Consider the following 19,062-nt stretch of genomic DNA (forward strand, 5'->3'; position numbering starts at 1 on the left):
ATTCAAGAATATCTATGAAAACTTAAGAAAATCAGGCTCTATGGTATTAAAGCCAAGTCTACTCACTCCCTCTCAGCTCAGCAAGACAGACTCAGCTCTAGATTGCTGCAGCCATGAGCACAGGGTTCCCTGTGCCCCCAGCTTCAAGACATGGGACCTTATTCTTGGAAGAGCAGGCCTTCACAGTTTCTCATTGTGCCCCAGCTACCTGCCAGCCCTTTGCTGAGGCTAAGTTTTGGACACGTGCACTTGAGAAGTCAGAGTTCCCCGCTTCTGCCTGACCCCCACTTGTGGAATGAAGGGTCTACCTTGGATGTGGCATGCTAAGGTTTCTGGGGGCCTCCAACCATTTTCTCAGTTCATGAGGTGGTGGCTCCAGCCCAGGATAGTCAGACTGAGTGAACTACAGGCTGGTGGCCACCCTCTCACCCAAATGCTCAACTACTAGAGTCAGGCTGTCACTCAGAGAAGCTTACCATTGTCCCAATGCCCAGTGCCAGAACCCTGACTTAGAGATTTTGCTTGGTCAGGAATTGCAGGCTCTGAAATAGATAACCTCTGATATATTCCCAAAGGAAGTGACTTCATTTGTAATAGAGCTTTGAGAAATCTGAGCCTAAAGGCACTCTCAAAAGCAAGAGAAGTTGAGGTGAAAGCCAGCTGGGGGAGATTCGGGTATCTTATGAGGATACAGCCTAGAATGTAGGTTGGCTAGTTATAGGATATTAATAGGGAATCAGACACGTGAGAGGATCCCTCTTAGCCTCAAGACAATTAGCAAACACCTCAGAAAAAATTAGTTCATAGGAGTCATGATTTTCTTGGATTAGCGTATGGAAGAATTTCTGCCCCAGTGATATATAATAAATATATAAAATTAAATATAATTTAATATATTTTATAATTATATAATTATAAAATTATAATTTTATTATATATCACATATATAGGTATATGTGATATATAAATATCACATTTTCTTTATCCATTTATCCATTGATGGACACCTAGGCTGGTTTCATTGTTTAGCTATTGTGAATTGTACTTCGATAAACATAGATATGCATGTATCACTCTAATAAGATACATTTAATGATGCCTTCCCATTTGTTTACTCTTGTCATTATTTCCTGAGCCATAGGGATCCTATTGAGAACGTCATTGCCTGTGCCTCTATGCTGGAGTATTGACCCTACATTTTCTTCTAGGAGTTGCATATTTTCTGGTCTAATTCCTAGGTCTTTGATCCATTTTACTTTATTTTTGAGCAGGATATTATTTTTCTTCTATTTATGGATAACCACTTTTTCCAGAACCATTTGTTAAAGAGGCTATCTTTTCTCCAAAGTATATAAAATTTTTAGAAAAAAATACCTGTTTTATTTTTTAAATAACTTTTTATTAGTTCTAATTGGTTTTATATGACAGTAGAATGCACTTTGATACATTATATATTGATGGAGTATAATTTCTCATTCCTCTTGTTGTACATGATTTAGAATCCCACTGGTCAAGTTGTAGTTCCTAATTTATATACACAAAAAAATTGACTTAAAGTGACCCTGAACTTAACAGGTGAAACCATGAAGAATGCAGAAGAAAATAGAATATCAATGAACTTTGTGAAAGTCAATAACTTTAAGCATAAAGTCCCTAATCATAAAAGATGGAGTTTTAAAAGATTGATCATTTGGTCTTTGTAAAATTCAAAAACATCTTTTCAAAAGACATCATTATAAAAAAAATTCTAAATACAAGTTTTACACTAGGGAAAATATTCACAAATCATATGTCTGACAAATAATGACCCAGAGTTTATCAAGGATTGAAACACTTTAGTACTAAGTAGACAGAAAGGGCAAAAGAATATAAAAGACTTTATTCAAATTGCCAATATATACATGAAAAATGCTCAACATCTTTAGTCATTAGGGAAAAAATTAAAACAAATCAGCATCAATTGCTTAGTATGAGTAAAATTAAAAAGCCTAAACACAGTGATTTGGCAAGTATGTTAATAGCAAACACCTGAGATAAATCAACTTAAAAGAGGAGAGGCTAATTTTGGCTGTTAGTTTGGAGGTCTGTCCATGTCACTTGGCCCTGTTGCTTTGGGCCTATGGTGGCACAGTACATCATGGCAGGAGTTCAGGAAAGAGAAAGCTTGTCCATCTCATGGTGGCTAGGAAGCAAAGGTTGAGGAGGAGAGGAACTGAGGTCTGTAGCCACAGTCTTAGATGTACTCTGGGATAGGAGACATATGTACTATTTATGCTTGCGGGAGCAAATGACCTTCAAGGGCACACCTCCAATGACCTTACTTCCTCCCACTAGGCCTTACCTCCTAAGCATTTCATCGCCTCTCAATAGCACCAGGGGCTGGGGATGAAGCCTTCAACACAGGTGACTTTCGGAAACATTCAAGATCCAAACTACAGCAGAAAGGATGTGGAGCAATTAGAATCCTCATATATCATTGGTGAGGGATGAAAAGATTTCATCATGTTACAGAACATTTTGGCAGTTACATATAAACGCAGCTTTGCCCCATGATTCAATTTTTTATTCTAAAGATCCTAAAAGTAATGAAAATATATCTTCCAAGCAAACTAATACAAAATAATTCATAGACTCATTAAAGAAAATAAAACTTAACACAACTCAAGTGTTCATTAACAGAAGAAAGGATAAGCAAATTTTGGTATATTCATACAATGGAATTCTACTCAGAAATAGGAAGAAACAAATCACTTATGGAAGATAAAAATAGATGCAGAGCGTGAAGGTGAAAGCAAGGCTCAGGCCAGGTAATCAAGGTGTGAGGATCTGGCAATTGAAAGAAGATCAAGGCATAGTGGGAATAATTGCCATTCTTTATTTAGAGGCGGCTATAGCCATTAGCCAACACCCCCACCCCTGATTCCATTTTCATAGGCTCTTTTTATATACAGTTCAAACAAAGAAGACACACTGCCAACAGGTTACCTAGGTGGTGCACATGGTTACAAGCAAATGTTTATGACCTTGAATATATATTTTGGATCAGAGTGTTTCTGTCCTTGATTAACCATAACATAACTGGTTTCCAGCCCTGGCTACACATTTAAAAACTAATATTAAATATAAGAGTCTGCTGGAAGTCTCTGCAAGGGAGCCTAACTACAGCCATTTTGGGTATCCATTCTTGTGTCTAAAATGGGCCCCTAAAGTTGGGGCTGCAAGCTCTAAATCTGAAAGAAAGTCAGAAGTTGATAACTGTGGCGAGCCATTCTCGCACGTGATTGGGCATCTCCCGGATTGGGTGTGAGGCACTCTGGCTAAACTGTGTCGGAGCTTTCCCCACCCTCTCCTGGTGCGAGAGCCTGTCCATGTGGGGGTGTGACTGACCACTGACCCTGAGACCAATCACTGACCCTGACCTTGGAATGCTGCCCCCTCGACCTTCATTGGATGGAATTTTCCCCTGAATTTCTTGTTCCCCAATAAAAGGCCACTCCCTGGAATGCTCTCTCTCTCTCTCTCTCTCTCTCCTGCTAGCCCTGAATAAGCCTTGCTGCCCTACCGGGTGGTTTGAGGTGTGAGCCAGAGAGGTGAGAGCCGTCTCGGACCTGGTCATAGAAAAAGGTAATTGAGTCGTGTGTTTATTTTGATCGCACTAGCTAACTTTTATGCCACGAACCTCTTTAATGAAACCAGTGCGCTGGTTGCGTGGTGGAAGATAACATCATTAATATAATAAAATATATGCATAATGAGTGGCTGAGTCCACTGGGGCAAGTCACTGGTCACCAAATCATAGCATATGGTTGGGCTATGCAGATAACATTGTCACAACACTTGATATGTCCACTTCTGGCCTTATCATGTGAAGACAACTGCTCTCAGCTCTCTGAAGTGGAGTAATAGAAAATAAAGCATTAGCTAAGTCCAGCACATAATGGTAAGTGCCCAATTGCAATGTCCTTTGGTCCATAAGATTATGCACTGAGGGATCTATTGCATGCAGAGAAGGTACCACCAACTCAGTTCTTGATAATCTAGTCATTTTTCAAGTGCCCCGAGTCTTCTTCACCAGTCACACTGGAGAGTTAAAAGGGTGTGTCGGGCTCTCATTATGCCCACCTTCTGCAGCTCCAAGAGAGTAACTCCAATTTTTGCATGTCTCCCTGGGAGGCAGTACTGCCTCACTGTCACAGTCCTCTGGGTTTGGGTTAAGACTTGGGCAGGTGTTTTGCATATCCTCTCATAATCACCTGCACAACTCACAAACAGAGGTGAAACTTCCCTGCTGTGGTCTGTAGCCACAGTATTAGATGTACTCTGGGATTGGAGACATACATACTATTTATGCTTGTGGGGGCAAATGAATATCCCCAGCTGTAAGGACACTGTCTTTCCCTTAATTGTCCGTCACCCATAACCATCACTATGAATATATTGACCTGGGAACTAATCCATGTTCACCAAGGATTAGTATCCATCAAGGCCAATACCCTCTGCCCATTGTTCAGGGACCAGTGGATAGCAAGTTCCACATGTCACTTCAGTCCCAGCCAGTTCATGCAGGGTGGGCACATTGGCCAAATTCCTAGTTGTACTGGAACAAAATCCCTTCATTCCCCTAGAAGAAGCCAAATAGTCTTTCAATTGCACAGGTTGGACATCTCAGGGTGCTTGTTTACCTCTGCCTGTTCTCAGGTATTGCTGCTGTGGGTGTGGCTGCTTCCACAGCTCAAGAAGGACTGCATTAGGTGATTGTCTATCTTCCTGTGATCTACTCCTGCTGCCAGGGGTGGTGCTCATATTTGTGCACATCTGTGATTCTAAAGGCCCTTCTTTCCTTTGTTTATCTTGTTTCCAGGCCTATTTCCCTCTGTGAATATTTTTTAACTGCCATCTACTCTCAGCTTCCCCCAGGCTAGCCATTATAATAATAACTTCATTAATGGGACACCCAACAAATGGAGCTAAGATAGCCATTAAGGACACAGAAGTGGAAGGTAGAACATTCTGCAAAACCAAGTCTCTCATGTCACTAGTAAAACTTTCATCATCTGGTCCTCATGTGCTCAGATTAAATGTGGCCTGACACATGCCAAGCTCTCACAGAATCTGCACCAGTATTTTACTGAATGTGAATTTTTGTAAATATAATAAAAATGTTCAAACTATTAAATATGAGAAATATTTATCTGAACATAACCTGTTGGGGTTTTAACATGATTTCTTTTATTTAACTCTAAATATTAAAAACAGATTATGTTTATAATCAAATTTGGTTATATAATGGGAAATGACCAAATTTGTAAGACCCTTCAGCCAAAGTCTGAAGGCTAAAGCGTCTGTGTTTTAGTATATTAATGGGTCCCTGGTATAGAACAAATCTGCTGTTGTTTTGAAGTTATTGTGACTGATACCAGTAAAGCATTCCAAGCAGCAGTGATTATTAGAGTTTATATAATTAATTAAACATTTTTTACATAATCTATAGCCTGTTCATCATTCCTATTGATTTTTTAGAAACATATTGTTAATTTTAGAACTTCATATGTATTTAACTTATACTTCTATTCAGGATTCTGGATTAATCTTTCAGTTCTTCATATTATATGGAATATATTAATAAAAATTTGTTATATTCTTTGTTTCTTATGTACTAGATTTTATTGGTATTGTGAGAAGAAACACCTTTTCTCTGCACAGTCGCTCCATTCCTGTGAGTTTTCTTGACAGCTTAGTCCTCCAGAGGCAAGAGATGAGCCCTACACTGATCCTCATCGGCTGGAAAGAACATTCAATGACAAATTGTTGCTTCACTTAAACACAACTTCTGAGAAGGCTTCATGTTGATAAATTCTAGTTCAGCTGTGCTCTCTTGGAGGAGATGAAGAAGTGGTGGGTTGTGGTTCAGCAGAGAAAGACTGGGCTGTAAGCCACTCTGAAAGGTGGTTTCTTTTGTGGTGTTATTTTTTCTCCTTCCACCCTGAAACTATCTTTAGGATATAGTTCTCTACATATCAAACTAGTATTATTAATATTGCCATTAGAGACATCAGAATAAATTATCTCCATATAGGGAGCATGGGAGGAATAAATGAATTTAACATAGGGCAGAGGGATTAGAGGGGAAGGGAGGGGGCATGGGGTTATTAATGATGGTGGATGTGACGATCAGTATTATCCAAAGTACAGGTATGAAGACAAAAATAGGTGTGAATATACTGTGTATAAACCAGAAATATGAAAAATTGTGTTCTATATGTGTAATGAGAATTGTAATGCATTCTGCTATCATATATAAATAAAAAATAATTAATTAATAAAAATATCTCCATATAACAACAGCAAAGTAATATGAAAAGAAACAATGCTTTTGAAAATTAAGCAATGTAGCAGGAAGAAAGCTAATTATTTTTAAAAGTTTCTCTGTACTGTGGAAGTGTCAAATAACTGTGTACAGATAGTCACTTTTCAGAGGTGACAACTAGAAACAAAATATCAACTTTTAAAAATCCATGTAGATGTTGAATGACACTGCATTAAATGTGTATATTACATTCCTCTCTGGGAACATACAAATCATCTTCTTTTGTGCTCTCAAAAAGAGCTTTGTAGTATTCTCTTCGATTCTTTACATTCCTTATTAAGTATATGAATTAGGAATTTATTGTCTTTGCTAATGAATACTTTTTTATTTCCTTATAACTAGGTGTCCTTCCCATAATTCTTCATGGCTTAGTCTGACCAAGACAAACCATGCTACCTGCTCTATGGTTCTAACTGCCTGGAGAGGGAATATCAGGTGTCTCATTTTGGCATCACTTAGACCTACCTTCTGCACAGGTTGCTTGTCACCAAAGACTGACTAGAGAAGAGTGGGTGACAGAGTATGGGGATTAGAGTCAGGAATTGTAGATAGCAAGAGGGCATTGGTGTGCCTTCCAGGGGAATCTGCTGCTTTGTTGGGAACAGTTTCCATATGCATAGAGGAGTGAGGGCTCAGCAGGGGAAAGGCTGGGACTTTGTGCTCTAGGTCATCATCCAGGGCTAGGACTTGAACCAAGGATGGCTTAGACCCACAGGTTTGAAGGGGAAGGATAATTATCAACACAAACATCTTAAAGGGTCTTCACTTCTGGAAACACAGAGGACACTTCATTTCTTTATGGATCTGCTTACTAAACTGTCAGTAAGCCCACGAATCAACTGTACTGGAGTGAATCTGATCATTGCAGTTTCAGAATCAACCAACAAATTCTAGGATGGGACAAGGTGGGAAAGAAACCAGGATGGGGGTGAGGGAATGGACCTAGATGTGTCTGGGAGCTGATTAGTCTTCTTCAAGTGCCTGGGGCAGTTTTTAGAATCTAAAACACAAAATTGATATTATTTTCATATCCCTCCTCTCCACCCCATTCCCACCAAAAATAAAGAAATGAAGGCTTCTTTTGACTTGTGACCCTGAGAATTTCTTATCAGATGTGTGGGATCCTTATCAGTCAGGCTGGTGAGAAAATAGATATTGTGATGATGATCATGATTAATAATATTGCCCTGATGCTGATAAGAATTAATAATTATTATAATAATGACTAATTTTTATTGAACACTTATTAATATGTTTCAGACACTCTCTTAAGTGTTTTTACTCTAACTGTCTTACTTTTTCTGAGATGCAGTGAAGTAGATCTATTATTACTAATTCTCCTTTTCATTTTACCAATTAGGACATTGTAGCATGAAGGGGTTGAATAGTTCCCTAAGGCTACATTATTAGTATGAGGTGGAACCTGAATTGAAACTCAGGCATTCAAACCTCAGAATGATGGGACAGAGGAACAACTGTGCTACTTTGAGGCCTGGAAGGGGATTTATGCCAACTTCCTCTGGTAGGCACTGGACCATTGTTAAACCACCCACTGAATTCTTCTAAAGAAGTAATTGCATAGGGCCCTAGCCATGCACACCTTCAACTGATGTCACCTCCCCCTTTCTGTCATGAGTGGGAAAGGGCTCTTTCTTCTCTTTTTGTTTCTTATGCCTGATAGTATTTGATTGATGCACAGATGGATGTTCTTTGTCAGATTCAGTATAATTCAGGTGCTGGTTATTTGAAGAGATGATGCACTTTACAGCCCTCACAATCATCTGAGGCTCTGAAATTTTATTCAGTTAGATTTACTTCAAAATCTTACAGGTTCAAACACTTCGAAGCTGACAAAAGATTTTCGCTTCATCAAAAGCCTTGGTACTCTTCTCTCTCTGCTCCCCTGTGTACCTCAGGAGTCATGGGTTCAAAATAAAAGGCTCATTGGGGTTAGGGAATAGTCTTTCATCTTTTGTTTATACGTAAGGAATTATGATGTCATTATTTTGAATCCATGAGACAAATAGGAAAAAAAAGACCATAGTGGTGAGAATGGAGAAGTATAATGACTAAAGATGTATAAAATAATTGAAATGGATTTGAGTGCTCAACTAAGAACACAAACTTTGTTTCTAGCCATGATCTCAGGGGGACCATGAAGGCCTGCAGGAGAGAAACAAAAGGAAGAGAAATTCTGTACAGTGCTCCATATGCAAATTTCCCCAAACTGAAGTTTTTCAGGGCCACTTGCCTTAGATCTGCCTTAGATCTGACAATACAATATCAAGAGGAGAAAAATGTGGTAGTTCTATCATTTTTTAAAGAATTGAATTTATTTAATAGGATCACTGGATACAATATTAATATACAAAAATTGATTACTAGCAAGAAACAAGAACAAAAACTTTTCAATGTCACTTAATAGCACTTTATGTTGTAATATAATTGACCAGAGCTCCTAAAAATTTCCAAGGTAATCAAATACAGGGAAATTCTTTAAAAACTATCACAGACAAAAGAAACTTAAAGAAACATGACAATCAAATGTAATGTGGGGTCCTCCAGGGGACCCTGGAACAGAAAAAAAACTAGGTACGTAAACACTAAGTCAGTCTGAATAAATCATGGGTTTTAGTTAGAAATAATGTATTAGCATTATTTAATTAATTGTGGTAAATGTTCCATACTAATGTAAGATGTTTATAATAGAAAAATCTGTGTACAGATGGATATCATGTTTTAGTAAATATCATTTCAATCATACGGTGAACTCTGTTTTAGAGGCTCAAATTTTCTGGAAGTGTAAAATTGTTCTAAAAATAGTTATTAATATAAAGGAAGGAAAAGTTGAAAATTAGCTCAACTACACATGGATATTTAGCACATAATAAAAGTGACATATTAAATCAGTGAACTTTTCAAATAAATGGTGTTGCAACCAATGATAGGCTCTTGGAGAAAGATAAAACTGTATCCATACAAGAAACAATTTAAAAACTCTGAATTACTCAGAGAACAAAATGTAAAAATATGAAGCTATATAACTGTTAAAAGGAAATTTGGAAATATTCTTTTTATAAATTAAATACAGGAAAAATCTTTCTAATTGTGGTTCAAAAATTAAAAGAAAATAAAAGAAAGGACATATTTTTTTATTTATATAGTAATGGGTATGGAACCTAGGGCTTTGCATATTCTAGACAAGTTCTTTCCCACTGAACTTTAGCTCCAGCCCCAGGATGTATAAAGTTAACTACTTAAAATTTATGAACAAAAGCTTTAGTACTGCAAATATCAAAAGATCTCTGGAAAGCCAAAAGGCAAATTAAAAACTGGAAGAATATATTTGTACTATGCACTGCTTAAATATGAAGAAATAAAAATTAAGACACAGAGATTAAAATACTGATATAAAAATAGACAGTAGGCTTGCACAGAAAAAAAAGTAAACAAAAGTATTTGAAGCATGTGTTAGAAAGCAAATTACAACTACACTGAAACTAGCACTTCATACTTATTAGGTAAGTAATAATCATCAAATATGAAGGCTTTATGACCATTGCCTGGACAAAGATATAGTGAAATTGACAACCCATGCATTGCTGGTGACAGGTGAAAGCTGTCCTGCTATAAAAAGTGTTGGCAATATCCAACAAAATGGCATATGCATTGACCCTTTAATCTACCAACCTCAATCCTAAAAATTTACTCCACAGAGGAGATCATGTGTGAACAAGTTAATTTAGTGTTTCATTATTGCATAATATTAAGTAGAAAAAATGTTGAGAAAAACTGCAATACCCACTGTTTTAGTTAGCTTTTGTACTGCTGTGAAGAAAAGACCTGAAAAGAACAACATGGAGGAGAAAACTTATTCAGCCCATGGTTTCAGAGGTTCCATCCATGGTTGACTGACTCCATAGCTCTGGGCCCAAGGTAAGTAGATCACCATGGTGGAGGGGTGTGGCAGAGGAATGTAGTTCAGGACATGATATCCAGGAAGCATATAAGAGTTCTTCTATCATTTGTCATTTGTAGTCCTATGAATGTCATTAAAGTCCTTCCCGACATTATAAATATAGATACACACATCAGTATAGATATAAAACTTTACAGAATTAGAATTTTTGTCTTATAATCTTTTTCACACATAATCTATGGTGGATAGTTTCCTATATCACTGAGCAGTCTCATAAAATATTATCTTTAGTGGCTACTAAAAATCACCATATGCTTGAAATGATATTTACTAAAACAATTTTTTACTTGGGGACAGACCATTCAGGCGGCCTGGCCTGCTATCTATCTTCTCAAGCAAACTACTTGGAGTTTCCTCTTAAGAAAATTTGAATAGGCCCAGAAAAAATAATTACATGTTATGGATTTCATGGTCACTCAGTAAAGGAGACAGACCTTGTAGTATTAGCCCAAATCCTATCAAATCCCATCTTTGAATTCATAGCTATTTTTTAATCCCTTTTAAAAGCTACCTATGGTAAGCCCCAGGCCAACATCATTCTAAATGGAAAAAATAAATGAAAGCATTCCCTCTAAAAACTGGAACAAGTCAGGGATGCTCTCTTTCACCTTTCATCACTTCTATTTAACATAGTTCTTAAAACACTGGCAGAGCAATTAGACAGATAAAAGAAATTAAAGAATTTGAATAGGTAAAGAAGAACTCTAATTAGCACTATTTGCCAACAATAGGATTATATACCTGGAAGACCCAAAAAATTCCTCCAGAGAACTTCTAGAACTAGTAAATGAATTCAGCAAAGTAGCAGGATACAAAATCAACACCCATAAATCAAAGGCATTTCTGTATATCAGTGACAAAGCCTCTGAAAGGGAAATGAGGAAAACTACCCCAATCTTAATAGCCTCAAAAAATAAAATAAAATACTTGGGAATCAACAAAATAGGTTAAAGATCTATACAATGAAAACTACAGAACCCTAAAGGAAAAAAAAATCAAAGAAGACCTCAGTAGATGGAAAGACATAGACCCAGCTATCCCTCTCCTCAGTCTATATGCAAAGGACTTAAAAACAGCATACTACAGGGACACAGCCACATCAATGTTTATAGCAGCACAATTCACAATAGCTAAATTGTGGAACCAACCTAGATGCCCTTCAGTAGATGAATGGATAAAGAAAATGTGGTATATATACACAATGGAATATTATTCAGCATTAAAAGAGAATAAAATCATGGCATTTGAAGCTAAATGGATAGAGATGGAGAATATAATGCTAAGTTAGTCAATCCCCAAAAAAAAACAAATGCTGAATGTTTTCTCTGATTTAAGGATGCTGATTCATAATGGGGTTGGTGGGGGGCATGGGAGGATTAGATGAACTCTAAATCGGGAAAACAGGAGGGAGGGGTAAGGAGGGGGCATTGGGAGGTAGGAAAGATGGTGGATTGAGGTGGACATCATTACTCCATACCTTACAAGTATGAAAACATGAATGGTGTGACTCCGTCTACAACCAGAGATATGAAAAATTATGCTCTATATGGATAATATGAATTGTAATGCATTCTGCTGTCATATATAACAAACTAAAATTTTAAAAATTGTAAAATAATATCGAGAAACAGAATATTTTTAAGGGAGTAAGAAGGATGAAGAAAACAAAACAAAACAAAACTTAGATAAAACAAACAATCAGAAATTGAAGGCAGCTTTAAATATATTTACATAAAGCAAAACAAAGCCAAATATTTTTTTTTTATTATTTTCACAGAGATTGGAGAAGTCAGCCTTCCTTAGATGGAACAGAAAATCCCTTTTGAAAATTAACAACACATGAAAATATTTACTACAATGTAATGTATTTATCCTATGCTTTCACAATATTGATTAATTTTTTAATTTTATGAAGAGTTTGAGCAAAAATTATTGTAAATCTATAGACTGTATCTCAATTGAAGTTTATGATCTCTTTCATTAATTTGTATAATTTGTTGTTTTTTTCAGTAAAATACCATTTTTACTATCTCTTGATTATATGCATTTCTTATAAAAATTATTCTTTGTTATTTTCTATAATTCTTTTTTTTCAGATTTGGAACTGTCTTTATTCACAGGTGACTTGACAGTATTTGCAGAAAATATCAGATCAAGAAATCCATAAAAGAACTGTTAGAATAAAACACATTTAAAGTTTGTAAGATCAAAATCTGCATATATATATANATATATATATATATATATATATATATATATATATATATATATAAACTATATTTCTACACTGTAGTAAGAAGGAATTTTAAAAAGAAATGGATTATAATGATTATATTCACAATAACCTCAAAAACAAAACAACAGAGATTAAGAAAAATATTCTAAATCTTCTATTATTCTTTATCTTAAAGGAATTTTTTCTCCTAAAACTCTGAGTGTGCCTTATTGGCAGTGTATTCTGTCAGAGACAACCGATGCTGCCCTCTCTCCTTTGCCTTATTAGCTGGAAAGAAAAGCATTGAATTATGGGTCATAGTTTCCTGGAAATGTGATTTATGGAAAGATTTATGTCATCATTATTCCTCTTTAACCACAACCCTAACCAAATAACCACTTCCTATGCTCAGGCAGCTTCTAGTTTCTACAAACATTGTGTGTTGTTTTTCTGAGGTTCTCAAGGTAATTTTAGATTAAAAATATATTTATATATAATGTGTATAAATGTGGTATATCTGTACAATAAAATGGTGCTAGACAATAGAAAGGAAGACATCATCAACATATACAACAATATCCATATACAAGATATGAATATATACATTCATTCATTCATTCTTTGGCCAATCCTCCAACATATGAAGAAGATCAGAACAAAACTATTCACAAGTAACAGCATCATAAAAGTATAGTTTAAAAGTATGGTCACTATAACAGAACTTTCAACTAGACTCTGTTCTACAAGACACTTTCTGGGCATATGAATCTAACTTACACTAATTACATTGTAGAAGAGTTCCCAAAAGAAAAGAAAGCAGATGGTAAGTCCATGGAAATAAGAACGACCTGAAGTTGTGTGGTATGGCAGTGAGAGTGGTGGATAGCTCTGGGCCAGCCACACACAGCTGCCGTCTCCATTCCTTAGAGGAGTGGAGCTTGAACAGTGAGATTGCATTAACCAGGACTGTATATGTAGAGGTCACACTCAAGCAGAGATTAGAACAATGCTATCTGCCTGTTTAAACTAGTGGCAATACAAGAGCCCCCTGCTAGAAGCCAGTCCCTTGAGTCTTAAGCCCCATGCATATACTGGGCCTTGAATAAGGGCACAGTATAATTTTTGGAACATGAATCCTTCAGGACCTGAGCTATGTTATCCAGGGCTTTACTGTCTCTGACCCAACTCAGTGGCAAATCAGAAAAATTTGGCATGATTTACTTTGCATTACACAATTTGCAAAATGTACAAATATGCCAAAATAGATTATACTGTAATGTATAACTAAAAAGAACAAATAAAAAATTTTAAAAATTAAAACAGAAAACCAGTGATGGCTGATATTTTGAGCCAAGTTGGTTTATAAATATTCCTGAATCAAGAGCGATATGTAATGGTAACCTGGGCATGAGAATAGGTTTATTTATTGCAGTGGAAATTTACCAGTGACAGATAATACATCTCACTACCCACTTGGTATATGTTTTTTTCTAGTGCTGAATAAATATATACATAATACTAAGAATTTTGCAATGACTGGTACAGTGAAATGCTCATTTTTAGCACTCTTGGATTTTCTCTCTTGCAGTTTTCTCTTAATGCAGAATGTTTTCTCTGATATAAGGAGAATGATTCATAGTGAGGTAGGAAGGGGGGCATGGGAGGAATAGATGAATTCTAGATAGGGAAGAGGGGTGGGAGGGGAAGGGAGGGGGCAGGGGGTTAGCAAGGATGATGGAATGTGATGGACATTTATCCAAAGGACATGTATGAAGACATGAAATGGTGTGAACATATTTTATAAACAGCCAGAGATATAAAAAATGTGCTCTATATGTGTAATAAGAATTGTAATACATTCTGCTGTCATTTATTTTTTTTAAATCAATTTAAAATTTTTTTAAACCTGAATATATTTTGCTCTTCAAAAAATATTCTCTCTCATTCCTAAAACTTCCCTATGATCATTTGTAAACCAGCCCCACCCCCAGCCAACAAGCAGTTACTAATCTGATTTCTGTCACTATAAATTAGTCTGTATTTTCTAAAATTTTATCAAATTAATCATAAAATATGAACTCATTTTCTGTCTTCTTTCATTCAGCTTAATTATTCTGAGGCCTAAGCATATTGTTGTATATATCAATGACGTCTTCCTTTTTATTGTCTAGCAGCAGTTCATTGTATAGATATACCACAAGTTCCTTATCTACTCACCTGTTAATGGACATTGGAGTCTTTTTGGGAATTTGGGCTATTACAAGTAAATTCTGAATAGACCATACAAGTCTTCCTATGTTAATTATTTCCTTTTCTCTTGGGTAAATAATTAGTAGTGAAATAATTGAATCATGATGTTTTATTTTATTTTTTTAAATGTTGCCCAAATATTTTCCAAAGTGATTGTACTATTTAACAGCAGTATAAGAGAGTTCTAGTTATTTCACATCCTTGCCCACACTTGGTATAGGGGTCTTTAATGTAGCCATTTCAATGACAATATAGCAGCATTTTGCTGTGGTTTTAGTTTTCATTTTCATAATGTCTGCTGCTATTGAATATTCTAATGTGCTTAATTACCATCCTTGATGAAGTGTCTATTCAAAATTTTTGACCACTTTTAATCGGGTTGTTTTCTATTTTTGCTAAGAACATACATGTTCTTTATTTATATAATATAAAAGATCTCTGTCAGACATTGGTAAATATTTCTCCCATTTTGTGGTTGTCTTTTTAATTTTGAAATATATCTTTTCAAAAACAAAAGTCTTTATTTTGATACAGTTAAACTGGTTGATTTTTTATAGTTTTTTTTTTTATTTCTGTATGTTAGTTAAGAAGTCTTTGCCCAAGCTGAAGGTACTTAGATTTTCTCATTGAATTTTTAAATTTTTCACTCCTGTTTAGGACTAGTATTCATTTCAAGTTAATTTTTGGTTGTGTAAAAGTCTAGTTGCAATTTTCATATATAGATACTCAATTGTTCTGGCACTATTTGTTAAAGAAGATTAGTATTTCCCCCATTAAATTGCTTGGGTTTCAAAAGTTGTTTTCATGCATATATTGGTGAAATATATGTAAGTAGACCTCTGGAATCTGTTCTATTCTATTTGTCTACATATCTACCTTTTCACTAACACCATACCATCTTGATGTTGACAACATAAAAAGTCTTAAAATCAGGAATCATAAACTTCCACCTTTATTCTTTTTTCAAAAGTATTTTTCCTATTCTATCATCTTTGAATTTCCATTCAATCTTAAAAATAAGCTTATCAATTTTCTTCAATAAATCCTGTATGTATTTGGATTGCAGTTGTATTGAATTTATACATACATAAGTTAGGGAAGAATTATGTTAACAATATTGATTCTTCCACTTCATGAACATGGTATATCTCTCCATTTATTATCTTAATTTCTCTCAACCATGTTTTATGGTTTACAACATAAAAATTGTCAGGTTTATCTCTGCATGTTTTGTATTTTTGATGATACTGCAAGTTAAAATTAAAAATTTCAATTTTTGATAGTTCTTTACTGCTACATATAAATAAAAATGGTAATTGTTATTGAATTTGTATCCTGAAACATTGCTAGTTTCACTTTTTCTTTATCCTGTTTGTTTGTTTTTGGTGGACTCCATAAGACACTCTGTTGTAGGGGCTGACAAATCATAGTCAACAGGCCACATCCTGTCGGGGTTTTTAGCCCCCTGTTCCCTCCTGACCCGTGGGAGAGATTGGCAGAACATGCTCCTACCAGGAGGAACCAAGAAAGGTAAAGGTGGACTGGCCGCCCACACCCAGCCCTCCCTCTCTGGAGGACAATCAGATGCGCCAGGGAGAACAGTCAAAGCAGGATCTCGTTTATGGAGAAAACACACACAGCTAGTGTAATGTACAGGAGCCAATCAGGGTAAAGGTCAGCAGGGTGGGGAGAATTTACATCTACACCTATCCTACAGGCAATAATGGGAGACACAAGCTGTCCAAGCTGAGCTGTCCATGAGGGCAGAAGGGTTCTGAGCCTATCCTAGAGGTGGTCCGATTCTTCACCACAACCCATGGCAATGCCTTCTGGCTAATCACTAGGTGCTATCTTAGCCTCATGTGGCCCCAGGACTGGGAATCAGCAAGTTAGGTTTCCTTTTTTTCTGATGCAACATGTCCCACATTACATCATGCCCTACAAAATCCAGCCAACCACCTGTTTTTGTACAATCTATGAGCTAAGAAAAGTTGTTACATTTGTCAATGGTTACATTTGAGATGATTGTACAAGTATCTATACAGTATCCTTGATTTCATGTCTTAGACCACAAAGCCCCAAATGTCTGCTTTTTCTAGAAAAAAAATGCCAATCCCTTTCAATCATGTTACCTATGGGGAAAAAAAAAATACTTTGCCCTTTCCAATTGGAACCTCTCTTATTTCTTCTCTTGCTTTTTTCACAATTGACTAGGAGTAGGAACAGCAGACATTCCTTGCTGAGTCCCTATATAAGAGCAAAAGCTTTATTCTTTCAATATTGAGTTTGATGTTTGTTGCCCTTTTTCAGATTTATAACATTTCTTTTCTATTTCTAACTTTCTAAGTAAGTATTTCCATCATGAATCAATGTTGATTTTGTCAAATTTTCATTTTTGCAAAAATTGAGTTAATGATTATTTCATTCATTTTTTCCAATAATATTATAAACCACTTTGGTAAAGTTTTTCAGGCTAAAAAAAAACTTGCATTCTTTGATTAGTTGTGCTTAATTATTCTTCATATATGTTGTTGAGTTTGGTTTAACTAAAATTGCATTGAGAACTTTTCATCTATACTTATGAAGATATTAGCTCATGAGGGTTTTCTTGTAGTATATTTAATTGTGGTAGAAGATTAATTTGATGACAAGAGGTGAGATGTATGCCTTCTTTCATTTTCTGTAACAATTTATATAATGATGTTATGGATTCTTTAAGTGCTTGGAAAAATTTGTCAATGAAATCACCTGGGAGGGCCTGGAGCATCCTTGAGGAAAGGATTTTAGCTAAAAATTCAATGTATTTATTAGGTACAAGGCTGTTTTAGGTTATTCCTTTTTTGTGGGGTGGGGTACTGGGGGATTGAACCCTGGGGCACTTAACCACTGAGACACTCCCCAGATCTTTTTTATTTTTTACTTTGAGACAGAGTCTCACTGAGTTGCTTAGGCCCTTGGTAAGATGCTGAAGCTGGCTTTGAATTCAGATCCTCCTGCCTCAGCTGCCAGGATTACAGGCATTCACTACCACGTGGGCTAAGTTACTGCATTTTCTTGAATGACCTTCAGTAGTTTTATTTATCAAGGAGTTTTCCTATTTCATCTAAGTGGTCCAATTTATACGCATAAAGTTTTTCATAATTATTTTAATCTTTGCGCAATCTGCAATGACGTCTCTTCTCTCATTCCTCATATTAGTAAATTGTCTTTTTCTTTCCTGGTTAGGCTCACTATAAGCTCATCAATTTTAGTGACCTCCAGAAAAATAAATATATTTTTATTTCACTTAGTTTTCTCTCATTTCTCTGGTTTCCATGCCAATGATTTGTACTTTATTATTTCCTTTCTTCTGCTTAATTTAGGCTTATATTGATATTAAGTTTATAATTTCTTATTTTGTACATCAGAAGGAGGCTTTATTAGGATTTATACTGCAATGGAAAGGGAAGTAATACATGGTTTTCTAATTTCTTTTTTTAGCATTTAAATAATTTGTTATTCAAATTAAGAAATTATACATTTTGTTTTGATTGACAGTCATTGTCTTAAAAGTGTCGTTCTATTTGTTTTCCCATTTAGAAGCATATTGCTAATTCTGGTCTATTGACTACAAAGGCCTACAGGCCTCCAGTGGAGGGGACTTGGGTGCACAGGGATGGGGTCTGCAGCTCTCCCCAGCACCAGCTCGGCTGCCCAAGTAGTCAGCACCCCGATGCTGTTGAGGGGACTGAGGACCTGATAAAGTGCCTATGTGAGACTTCCTGTCCCCACACGCACCAGGGATGCCTATCTCCATGTCAGAGCAGCAGCTGGAAGCACAGGGTATAAGGTACCTCAAGACGCCCTGGGTGATGGGCACTGCAGTCAGACTGAGGAGGGCGTGTGGTCACGGAGAGACACAGCCTGCCACTTTGGTCAAATGACTTTAATAGAAGCTGATGGGCCTCCAAGCCCCCAGCCACTATTCACTGCAGGTTACATGTGTGCTTGGCCTCCCCCGGAAGCTCTCCAGGCACCACGTGGAGATACACAGAGGAGAATGCAGTGACCACCTCACACCCTCACGGCAATACCCAAGCCATCATGATGCAGGTCAATGCTATACTGAGAACAAGCATGTCAGTCCCAGCTGGGAGAAATGGTAAGAAAAACACAAGTACCACTACCATCACCTACTGTCCAAACCTAACCGGGGGGGGGGGGGGGGGGGCAGGGCGAGCAGAAAGTGCCATTGAGTTTCAAGCAATTTAG

The 19,062-nt window shown here is 36.3% G+C and overlaps 1 long non-coding RNA gene across 1 annotated transcript; it reads left to right on the top strand.

Annotated features, from left to right (window-relative positions):
- The first annotated feature begins 9,402 nt into the window (after positions 1–9,402).
- On the top strand, positions 9,403–13,322 carry LOC125617412. The gene is made up of 2 exons (XR_007348391.1): positions 9,403–10,303; positions 12,124–13,322. It is a non-coding gene; the product is annotated as an uncharacterized LOC125617412 (long non-coding RNA).
- The last annotated feature ends 5,740 nt before the right edge of the window (positions 13,323–19,062 follow it).

This window comes from Marmota marmota, unplaced genomic scaffold (assembly GCF_001458135.2).
Source record: "Marmota marmota marmota unplaced genomic scaffold, marMar, whole genome shotgun sequence".
Classification (NCBI taxonomy): Eukaryota; Metazoa; Chordata; class Mammalia; order Rodentia; family Sciuridae; genus Marmota; species Marmota marmota.